General features: G+C 37.5%; 1 pseudogene; it reads right to left on the minus strand.

Annotated features, from left to right (window-relative positions):
- Positions 1–1,528: 1,528 nt before the first annotated feature.
- On the minus strand, positions 1,529–6,014 carry LOC130745731 (BTB/POZ domain-containing protein At2g46260-like; annotated as a pseudogene).
- Positions 6,015–11,564: the final 5,550 nt, after the last annotated feature.

The raw sequence follows: 11,564 nt of genomic DNA on the forward strand, positions 1-11,564 counted from the left end.
CCCTGAACTTCAAGTTTCAGGTTCTTACAAACCCCAGAGTTCCTTTCCTTGGCCCCATTCCCTACCTCCACTATGTATTCAGAAGTTGCAATTACAGGAAGGTTCAGTTCCCTCACCAAGTCTTGTGAGATGAAATTACTAGTGGCACCACAATCAACCAACATTAGCACTTCTCTACTCCCAATCTGCCCCTTAACCTTGAAAGACCTATTGGATGTTAGCCCTTCTTTACTGTTATGTGACAATTGCAAAACCTTCCCTTCCAAAATAAACTCCCCATCCTCTGCCTCTTCAAAGACCTCTTCTTCCTCATCTTCCTCTTCACCCTCTACCAGAACTAATTGGTAGTTTCTCATTGCACAAATGTGCTCTTTTCCCCACTTCTCCCCACACTTAAAGCACAACCCCTTCCTACTTCTTTCTTGCAGTTCTGACTGAGAAAGCCTCTGTCCTCCATTCCACCTCCTCTCAGGAAGTTTTCCTTCATTACCTCCTGTTCCCCCTTTAGTCATCTGGTTCTTTCCTTCATTTTCTGGGGTTCCAGTACCACTCTTAGTGTGGTTAGTCATTGTTGTGCTAGGAAATTTCCCTTTGCTGTCTCCATTGTTGGGGAAAAATCTTACTCCCGCACCCCCTTTATCCTTCCAACCTCGTTTGTCATCTTCTCTTGCCTTCCCTCCTCTCATGGCAAAGTTCTTCTCTTCTAATAGCAGAGCTCTATCCATTAACTCTGCAAGGTCATCCGCTGGGTATAGTTTCATTTCAGCCTTAATTTCTTCATGTAACCCACTCAGAAAAACCCCCTTTAACACCTCCCTGTCGGCGTTCCTCATGGGTGCGGCTAGAAGCTCAAACGCTTCTCTGTATTCCATGACACTTCCTCGCTGTTTGGCGTTCAGCAAAGGTCCAAACGGGTTCTGGACCAGATCCGGTTGGAAACGACGGATCAGAGCTTGCTTGAACGGTTCCCAGGCGCGTTCAGGGGCTTGCTCTTCCCACCACTGAAACCAGCTGAGGGCTCGGTCCTCCATGGCAATCATCACCATTTCTATCTTCTCTCCCTCGTCGACTCGACTGAGTCGGAAAAATCGCTCCACCTTCGTTATCCACCCATACGCGTCATTACCGTTGAACATCGGTATGTCGACTCTTCGTCCGGTGACCGCCCTCAGATGATGGCGGTGTTGGTAGTGCTCTCGGTGTTCGTGACCGAGTGTCGGGTCTCGTGACCCGGTTCGCGACCCGGAATGGACTCCAGCGTCGCTTCGCATCATAGAGAGTGAGCTTGCGTCTCTCGACGTTCGCCGATGGCGTGGGGTCTGGGAACGGCCTCGAGTGCGCCGCCTGTCGCGACCCATACAGAGTCGCCGGAGCTCCTCGAACTGTTCCTGTGCCACCTCCTTCATTTCAGTGATCGAACGCTCCAAATGATCTACTCGTGTTTCCATGGCGCCGCGGGTGAGCACCATACACAGCTCCCTTTGGATCGGGAGCTCTGATACCAATGATAGGTACCAGAGAAATGAGATTAAGGACAAGAACTAGAAATTGTATTAATGCACTGAATTCCCCTGATATGAACCAGTAGTAGTGCTTGAAGGAAATACAAGAAAAGGAAATACAAGGATATGAGCAAATTCGAGAGTGCTCTATCTCTCCCAAAACCAGTCTAATTTCTGCCTACCTCTCTCTCTCTTCCTAACCAACATATATTCTATTTCCTATGGTCCCCCCCTCACCCACATGGGTGCTGCCACCTCATTAGGCGGTTATCTAGGGATCCTAGCTTCTAGAATGTTGGTCACCAGGTGCAGCTGGCACTTGCTTGGGCCTTCTCTCATAAACTCTGCCAAATCTGGGCCTAGTGTTTGGGTTTGCAACAGTGTCTTGTACCCCTGAACCTAAGAGGGCCTTCAGGATACTTCTCACACAACTCCATGCGATTGACACAGTCAGCAAGATATGTGCCATGTTGAGAAGCTACCTAGAATGATTCAAAGTTGGAATCAACCACCAAAGCATAAGTAATATTACAAAGTTTTATAGGCTATGTTTGATAAATGTTGGCACTGAAGACGTTAGAACTCACTTCAAAGGTAAAAAAAAAAAGAATGAAACTCTTCTTAGGACTAAGATGAAAGTTAGTTCACGTTATTATGTTATCCTAACACACTAATAGTAAATGATTGCATGTCATTTTCATCGCCGACCATGATATGATTTTTCATATTAGTCCTTACATTGAAAAAACATGAACAAAGATCCTCACCTGGGCTTCTTTAAGTCAACTGAATCCTCAATCTTTTTATAGTCACATACTCCCATTAGCCCTCAAATATAGGTCTAAGACTTTAATTCATATTTCTTTAGTGCAGGGATTAATATGAAAAACCATTTCAAGGTCAAAGACGAAAATGGAGGTTTCCTAAGTAGGTAATTTATCAAGTATAATTGAAAAATACATAGCACATAATGTGCATGTACCTGAGCTGTGTATATAGCTGCTACATGATGTACATGGGTCAATAATTTCCGATGGAGGAAGATTGTTAATGATAGCTGCACAAATAAAAACATACATATCACCATTTGGCATATCAAAATCCAATTCCAAAATCAATAATCAGTAGAAAGAATCCAAAAGAAAAATACATACCCTTAAATCCTGTCTGCTTCCCTTTTATCTTAGACCATACACCCATTGCATTGCATTGCATTGTGAATTGGGATAAGTGTGAACAATGCAACTAAGATTTGAAACTTGGTACTAACAAGTAACAACGCATGGGGGAAGAAAATTGACCATTGATAATCACCAAATTTGGAACTGACGGGTGGTGGAAATGATGGCATTGCAGTGATGAATCTGGAGGTCACATCTGCAGGTGAAGGGTTCCGTTGGTCTCTTCGACCTCTCAAGTCTCAACCTCATTGAGAACAGACTATATGTAAACATGTAGAGAATGAATTTGAACCTGGCAACCAAAGGTTCAATTTATAAGCACAAAAAAGCTACAGATATAAAGATAGTGAATCCAGCAATATTGGCAGTGCATCAAATAAACAAACCTGTATAGAAGAATTAAGAGCTGGCTTTCTGATCTAGAGTGTAGCCACACAACCTGGAAAGCATAATCAATAGCTGGTTTTCGAGGTAGGGTGTAGATCATAGATCACTGATGGAGGGTTAAATCGAAGCTTGAATCGTGCAAGGAAATAGGTAAAATTTCGAGGGTTATGGCTTCCAACTTTATGCGAAAATCCAGCAAAGGGATACAGAAAGGACGACCTAGAGAAGAGTAGAGCACATGTCGCATGCAATAGCTAGGGTAGCAGAAGTACGATTTGCAAGTGCAAAAGGGGATGAGGTGAGATGATGACCACCAGGTAGAGTTGCAGTCTGGCCGGCTACAGCGTAGATGATGTTTAGAGAGGGGGTCTCGCCTAACCCTAGGAGGGTTAGAACAGGGTTTCCAACACAGCCCAATAACGAAGAGGCCCAATAACATGCCAAGTGAGGACACAAGAAAAATGTGCGCATGAACAGTGAAATTGAACTCTGAATTTTCAGTTAGTAGATAACATCAAATTGACATTAGCAGTTTAACAAAAAAAAAATCAGAAATCAAAATCAGCAGCTAAAAGTCAAGGTTATCCAACAAGAATAAAAAGAAATAGTAAGTTCATAAATAGAAATAAAGAAATAAGGGATCAATGTGCTAAAAGTCAAGGCTATCCAGCTAGAATAAATAGTTCAAAAATAGTTCATAGATAGAAATAAGGAATCAATGTGTGATAGTGAGCTCGGCTGCTAGGTGGAGACTGCCGTTAACAAAGAAAATACTATTCTCTTCAATGAAGAATGTCCATGGAACATCAAAGAGGTTTTTACAGCCAATATGGGTCCCTCCGTTAAATGTGCAATTGGATTTGTGCAGGCTAATAAATTCCTTTGTTTTCTTCAACCTTGCAGTAAATTCATAGTCCACATCAATGCTTCCTGAGCAACTTTCCTTCATTCCCAAAGACAGCGCAAAGCAATGGGAGCCATTGTTGTCCATGTTGCATTGTGCAGATAGAAAAAACATTTGTCCACCAAAATCGAAAGGCTCAGAATCCACATGGCCAGATGGGAACAAGCTGACACAATCCTTCCACTCCAAATGCATGTAGAAAAGCTGCTTATATGCCCTCGCCCTAAAACGCCGGTTCAAGGAAATAGACTCTTCTGCTGCCAATGGTCGTTGGCAATGTGGAGCCTCCGCTTTCGAAGATAGGGCTTCAAGTACAAGCTTAGATGCACTCTCATGTTCAAAGTCATTACAGGTTAAGACGTCCTCAAGCTTTTGGCATGTCATATAAGGGAAGCGAATTAAACACGCAAGTCGTGTAGCCAGAACTTCTCGCCTTTCTTTCAGACTGTCGTACTTTTGTCTAGCCCAGTTTAATGCAAAGTCATATACACTTCTGATGAAACTTGGAGCCCATCACTAGCCAAGATTGCCTCTATTGCAGAAAGAGACAAGGCCATATGCTTTTCCCTATACCTTGTAAGATACAATATTATTAGGATTAAAAAACAAAGAAATGTGTTTTTCAAAAGAATGGACAATTAGAATCAATGAAGTCATAGAAAAGGTTTGAAAACGGCACTTCATGAATGCCAAAATAGACGAAAAAATAAAATCCATCCACCAAGATTCATACATTAGATGCAACACACATACAACTTGTTAAGGAACTTATAGAAGAGAAAAAAACATAAAATATTTGTAGTGCTCGAATTTAAGATAGCACAAAACTTATATAAGTTATTTATATCCATTTTATCAAGTTATCCAATCATATAATGGTATAATTTCTATACTTGATGGAATGGACTTGTACGTTTTTTCCTTTACGATGATGCAACTGAAATTAAATAAATGCAAAGTCTTACTTGTCATTGGTTATTTCCCTGTATCGACCAACAAGATACTGCTTTGCAGCATCAATCAGCGGTTGGAATGCATCAACGGTATGAGGAAGCTCCAAGTAGAGTGATGCAGAGTCCGGTGTCATGGGCAAATTTAGCAAGTATCTCATGCATGAAGGCACATCAAATTTATCAGCCGCCATAAGTACATCCAGCAAAGCAGGTGCTGCCGTAATATTCAAAGTATTACTGTACAAAAATTTCAGTAGCTCCATGAGACCATCTTCTTCTGTAATGAAAAAGAATATAACATTTAGTGGATTATTTGACGAAAAATTAAAACGATCAGTAGTAAAGATACAAAAATTTACCAGATGCATAAATCCGGAGGGAGATATGTCTCTGCTTTGTCTCGCTCATACCATTTGAGAATAGCTGAAAAGAAAAAATTGGTGCTATTCAAACATATTTTTGGCAGAACGAAGTATGCATTAGTCTATAAAGAAGAGGTGTTTATATACCTTAAGAAAGAAAGGGCTTTGAGCTGCCAGTATAAGAGAACTGATATGCAGTGTTTCAACTCGAACAACTGTAGCAGCTGCAGAGTTTGAATCATTGTTTACACAAGTCTCATCATCATCATCCATATCAACAGGTTGATTCCCATTCAAAACTGCAACATTGAGAAAATAGGGGCGATCACACGAGCATAATTAGACAATTTTCTCAAAGTTGCCACACCAGAATCCATCAGAATCAAAACCCACAAAAAAACACGAACGGAAATTACCTTTTTGGCGTTTCTTCATACGGTGACGATCTGCATAAACCGGGTCGGGAATGAACTCAATACGGAGAACTCTGTCGGAGTAATGGATATCATTGAAACCGAAGCTGAAATTGGGTTCACAAGAAGACTCCATCACCAAAGCAGGATCAAAGAGATTCAATTTTGAACGCTTCTTCACACACTCCTTGCCTACAAGATCAAACCCTAAACACAAAATTGAAAATTGGAACAGATGGAGGCGGTTTGAGAGGAAGAGGGAGAGTGTATGTTCTTTTTTGTCTGACACGCGAATCTAATAACTGGATCAAACTATACATCGCGGATATATTTTGTTTGATTATATATAATTATAATTATAATTTTAATTTTGTTATGATTCATCAGAATAAGATCAGATTTCTTATTTTTATTATAGATTAGTATCTATTTTGATAGAGATATATTTAGATATATTTTGTTTTTTATTTATTTCTTATATTTTTATAAATTGTTCAAATATATTTTTTTATGTAACAAATAAAAATTGTACAAATTTTATTTTATTCTATCCTATCCTATCTCATATTATATTCTATTTTTAAAATTAAAAAGTGACAACCCTACAAGTGTCAACACCTCATACTATGTTTTTCCTTTCTTGATCAATTTTTTCTCTCATACTATTATTAGTATGTAGGTGATATCATATATATATTTTTATATTGGGTTAAGCATCATATTAGTCCCTGTCTTTGTATCTCCGTCTGACCTGGGTCCCTCGTCGGAAAAATTATTGTAAATGGTCCTCGTTTTTGAAATATTTTTTGAGCGGATCCTCGCCGGAGGGCGAAGCTCCGGCGAGTGCTTTGTTGGCTTGCTGACTGTGTCAATAATGCCGACGTGGAATTAAAAAAATAAAAAATAAATAACACATCATAAAATTTAATTTAATTAAGAAAAATAAAATAAATTAACAAATCTAACCCTAATTTAATCAACTAAATTAAATCCCCCCAAACTTATCCCAATTAACCCAAATCCCTAACTCAGAAACATTACCACAATTGAACCCTAATACTCTGGTCCATCTTCATCATTCTAACCCAGAGTATTGTAATTCTCAAATCACATATCTCTTGAACATTACAATCCAAATAGAAGCCACTTGAGGTAATAATAAAATCAGTGATCGGGAAAAGAAAAAGAAAAAATAAGAAGAACCCATTAAAATTAACGCAATTTGAGGCAAAATTAGATCAAGAATAATCACGATACTGAATCAGGAAAGGAGATGAGAGCATGAGATTAAGGAAAGGAGAAAAAGCATGGTTTTTTATGATTAAGTATGAGAAGAAGAAAAAGGGGTAGTGCGACAGAGAGAGACCAGATTTCACATCTCAAATCCCAGAAAATCAAACCCCAAAAGTCCTAAACTTCATCCTTTTCATCATCATCATCTACCTATAGAAACCAGATTTTACACATCAAATCCCACAACCACCAAAACAACCCAGAACACAACACAAAACACAAAATTCCTAAACTTCCAAAACCCAGAAGTGCGACAGAGAGACACGAGATCAAGCAGCAACCAGACGAAACAGACCCAGATCCTTCTGGCTTCAATGAATTCGAGCAAGATCCAGACGTAACAGGCCCAGGTCGTGCCATACCCACCACTGAAGAGCCAAGCCAAACCCAGAAGCGTGAATCTCAAAAAAAGGGATACCACCGTTTTGCAGTAATCTTAGAGAAAGGGATACCACTGTTTTTCATACAAACTCAGAAGCGTGAATCTCGATTTGAAGTGATGGACGTGTTTCCATCTTCCTTTCTGGTCGATTTGGGTTTGTTGGCTGTTGTAGGGGACGAATCTGGGTTTTTCACTTCTTCATTTCTTTCCAGATCGTGAGCCCTTCTTCCTTGCCCCTCTCTTCAACATTGCGGTGGTGGGGTGGAGAAGAAAGGTGAAGAAGCGGCGGTGGTGGGGTGAAGAAGTGGTGGGTGGCGTGTTGGGAAGAAGGAGAAGATTGGGATTAGTCTGAATTGAGGATTTGGGTTAATTGGGGTGAATTGAGATAAGTTTTGGGGGAAAATTAATTTAGTTGATTTAGTTAGGGTTATAATTAGGAATATGTTAATTAGGTTTAAAATTCTGACTTGTAATTTGTTTTTTAATTTTAATTTTTTTTAATCCATGTCGGCATTATTGACACAGTCATCAAGCCAACAAAGCACTCGTCGGAGCTCCACCCTCCGGCGAGGATCCGCTCCAAAAATATTTCAAAAACGAGGACCATTTGCAATAATTTTTCCGACGAGGGACCTAGATCAGACGACGATACAAAGACAGGGACTAATATGACGCTTAACCCTTTTATATTTTTAACTAATTAAAATATTCAATAATTAATGGTTATTCAATATTTGTTGGGACTATTCTACCATTATTATACTATAGATTCTTATGACAAAATATTCTTACAAATTAAATGAAATGATGTGATGTGTATCGGAAAAGTCACATTTTTTTTTTTACTTTTCAAACTCTTATTTTTCAAATTTTTAATATTTAAATCTTTATATTAAAATTAGAAGTAAATACAAATGAAATGAAATGACGTCGACAAAGTCACATTTTTTTTTTACTTTTGATACTCTTATTTTTATATTAAAATTAAATATTTAATATTAAAATTAGAAGTCAAAATCAGTTTTCTCTTATCTATTTGTTTTTTAAAAAAGTCTTAGTTCCCAATATGTAATGTGTGGGCATTAAATTGGTCATTAAGTATCTCTTTGACTTATTAATTTATTATTTGTGCATTTCTAACAAATATTGTAACATATAGTGTTATTGTATCTATCTATCTATCTATCATCTATCATCTATACAAAGGAGAAGTTTTGGCAACCTTGAGGTAAAATAGTTATTCAACAATTTATTACACTACATTGAAAATTAGACTATGCTTATTTTGGTAAAAATGAAAATTATTCTCCCAGATTCAATCACAGTTGTCTGTTTCGTAGCAATGTCATTGTCTTTTTGCATTCTCAAATGCATTCACTAAACTTAATTATAAAAACCAATGCATGCATTCATAGGGGATCCTAAGAACCTTTCAAGAGACCTTCAATATTCTTTAGTTTTTTTAAACCTTCAATCTTCTTTAAAGCTTAAACTACAGGTATAAATACGTCTTTGCTCCATTCTTTTTTTGCCGGTTTTCTTACCTTTATTTTTGTTTTTTATTTGGTTTATAGTTGATTTGGTCATAGTCACTTCAAGTTTGATCAAACTCCCAATGGTGAATGCTCTTTCACTATATGTTTTACTTTTTCCTTCAATTTTATAATTTCTCTGTCTTTTGCCAATTTTTTAAAAAGTGATTGTGTCTATCAACGCTTGAGCTTCTACAAAATATTCTTACAAATTAAATGAAGTGAAATGATGTGTACCGAAAAAGTCCCATTTTTTTACTCTTCAAACTCTTATATTTCAAATTTTTAATATTTAAATTCTTATATTAAAATTAGAAGCAAATACAAATGAAATGAAATGATGTATCCCGACAAAGTCACTTTTTTTTTACTTTTGATACTCGTATCTTTATATTAAAATTAAATATTTAATATTAAAATTAGAAGTCAAAATCAATTTTCTCTTAGCTATTTGTTTTTTAAAAAAGTCTTAGTTCCCAATATGTAATGTGTGGTGGTGGAGGCTGAGGCATTAGCCTTCCGGTGGACGATTGGGTTGGCTATTAACCTTGGGTTCATGCGGGTTTGCTTTGAAACGGATTGTCTCACTCTCTTTCAGATGTGGAAGAAGCCTCCGGACGGGAGGAACTACTTAGCTACTATTTTTAGTGATTGCTTTCAGTTGTGTCGTTCTTTAGATGTGTCTGTAGTTTTTGTTCGCCGTTCAGACAATGTTGTCGCAGACTTCTTGGCCAGGAATGCCGCCTCATACGCCGGTTTGGTGTGGATTGAGGAGGTACCGCCTGAAGTCGATGTTTTTGTAACCGCAGACCTTTTGGCTTCTATGCCCCCTATTTAATTGATAGCAGGTTCTTTTCAAAAAAAATATATATATATATATATATATATATATATATATATATATATATAAATGTAATGTGTGGGCATATATGTATTTTTATATTTTTCACTAATTTAAATATTCAATAATTAATGGTTATTCAATATTTGTTGTGACTCTTCTACCATTATTTTAGTATAGATTTTTATAACAAAATAGTCTTACGAATTAAATGAATTGAAATGATGTGTACGGACAAAGTCACATTTTTTTTAATTTTCAAACTCTTAATTTTTAATATTTAAATTTTTAAATTAAAAATTTTATATTAAAGTTAGAAGCAATAGTACTGTTGTAGCATCATCAAGAGTCTCCAGCATATTATTGATAACCACATCCACTTCAGCATCTGGAACATCATTCGATTGACCAACATCAACGTCGTTGTCTGGCATGGAGCAATCAGGGATGTCCTAAGCATTAGAGGCTTTACCAATTCCCTTCTTGGTTGCAACATGCTTGATTCTCATATTTCGTGTCATTTTGGCTGGACCAGAGGATTATGGAGACGCAATCGCAGCAGTGGAGCGAGTAACCCTAGAGGGTGTGGATGATGAAGAATTCAAGTCAAGAAATTGACACCATGAACATTTGTGATGAGTTTGAGACCGGCGTCACTCTTCTTTCCTGATAAAGGAGAATTTGAGAGAAGTTGGAAAATAAGCGTTGGAGGTTAGATACTTGAGCGAGAGGGGATAATCAGAATTTGCAAGATCAAGGAAGTGTGAATTGATGACTTCCAAAAAGCGATCAAGGGCGATTAAATAGAAGAAAAAGTAGTTGTTGCCCTTGATATGTGTCAATAACTACTATAAGTCAGTTATTACACAAATCCCTAATTTCCCTCTTAACTTCTCAAACTTAGCCACATCCAACGCCTTGGTGAAAATATCTGCTAACTGCAATTCAGTTTCCACATGCTCAAGTGCAATAATTTTCTCTTCAACTAAGTCTTTGATGAAGTGATGATGAATGTTAATATGCTTGGTTCTGGTATGTTGAATTGGGTTCTTAGAAATATTGATAGCACTCAAGTTGTCACAGTACAAGGTCATAACATCTTGTAAGACATTGTATTCCTTCAACATCTGCTTCATCCACAACAATTGAGTACATCCACTTTCTGTAGCTATATATTCAGCTTTTGCAGTTGATAATGAGACGTAATTCTGCCTCTTACTGAACCAAGAAATTAAATTAATCCCCAAAAAGAAGCATCCCCCATAAGTACTTTTTCTATCATCTGCATTTCCTGTCCAATCTGTATCACAGTATCCTACAAGACTAGAATCTGTATTGTGAGCATAAAAGATCTCATAATCAATGGTTCCACTGATATACTTGATGATTCTCTTCACATGAATAAGATGGTTTTCCTTAGGTGCAGCTTGATACCTTGCACACACCCCTACTACAAAGGCAATATCTAGTCTACTTGCAGTAAGATACAGGAGACTCCATATCATACTTCTGTATAAGCTTTGATCAACATCAGCTCCATTGCCATCTTTGATCAGTTTGATATGAGTGGCTGCTGGAGTTCTCTTATGAGAAACACCTTCAAGTCCAAAAATTTTAACCAACTCTTTGGCATACTTGCTTTGTGAAATGAATATAGAATCTTCCATCTACTTTAGTTGCAGCCCCAAAAATTAGTTTAATTCAAAAATTAGTTTAATTCACCAACCAAGCTCATTTCAAACTTTGACTTCATTTGTTGGACAAAATGATCTACAATCTGGTCTGACATCCCGCAAAACACAATGTCATCTACA

The sequence above is a fragment of the Lotus japonicus genome, chromosome 3 (genome assembly GCF_012489685.1).
Source record: "Lotus japonicus ecotype B-129 chromosome 3, LjGifu_v1.2".
In the NCBI taxonomy this organism is placed as follows: Eukaryota; Viridiplantae; Streptophyta; class Magnoliopsida; order Fabales; family Fabaceae; genus Lotus; species Lotus japonicus.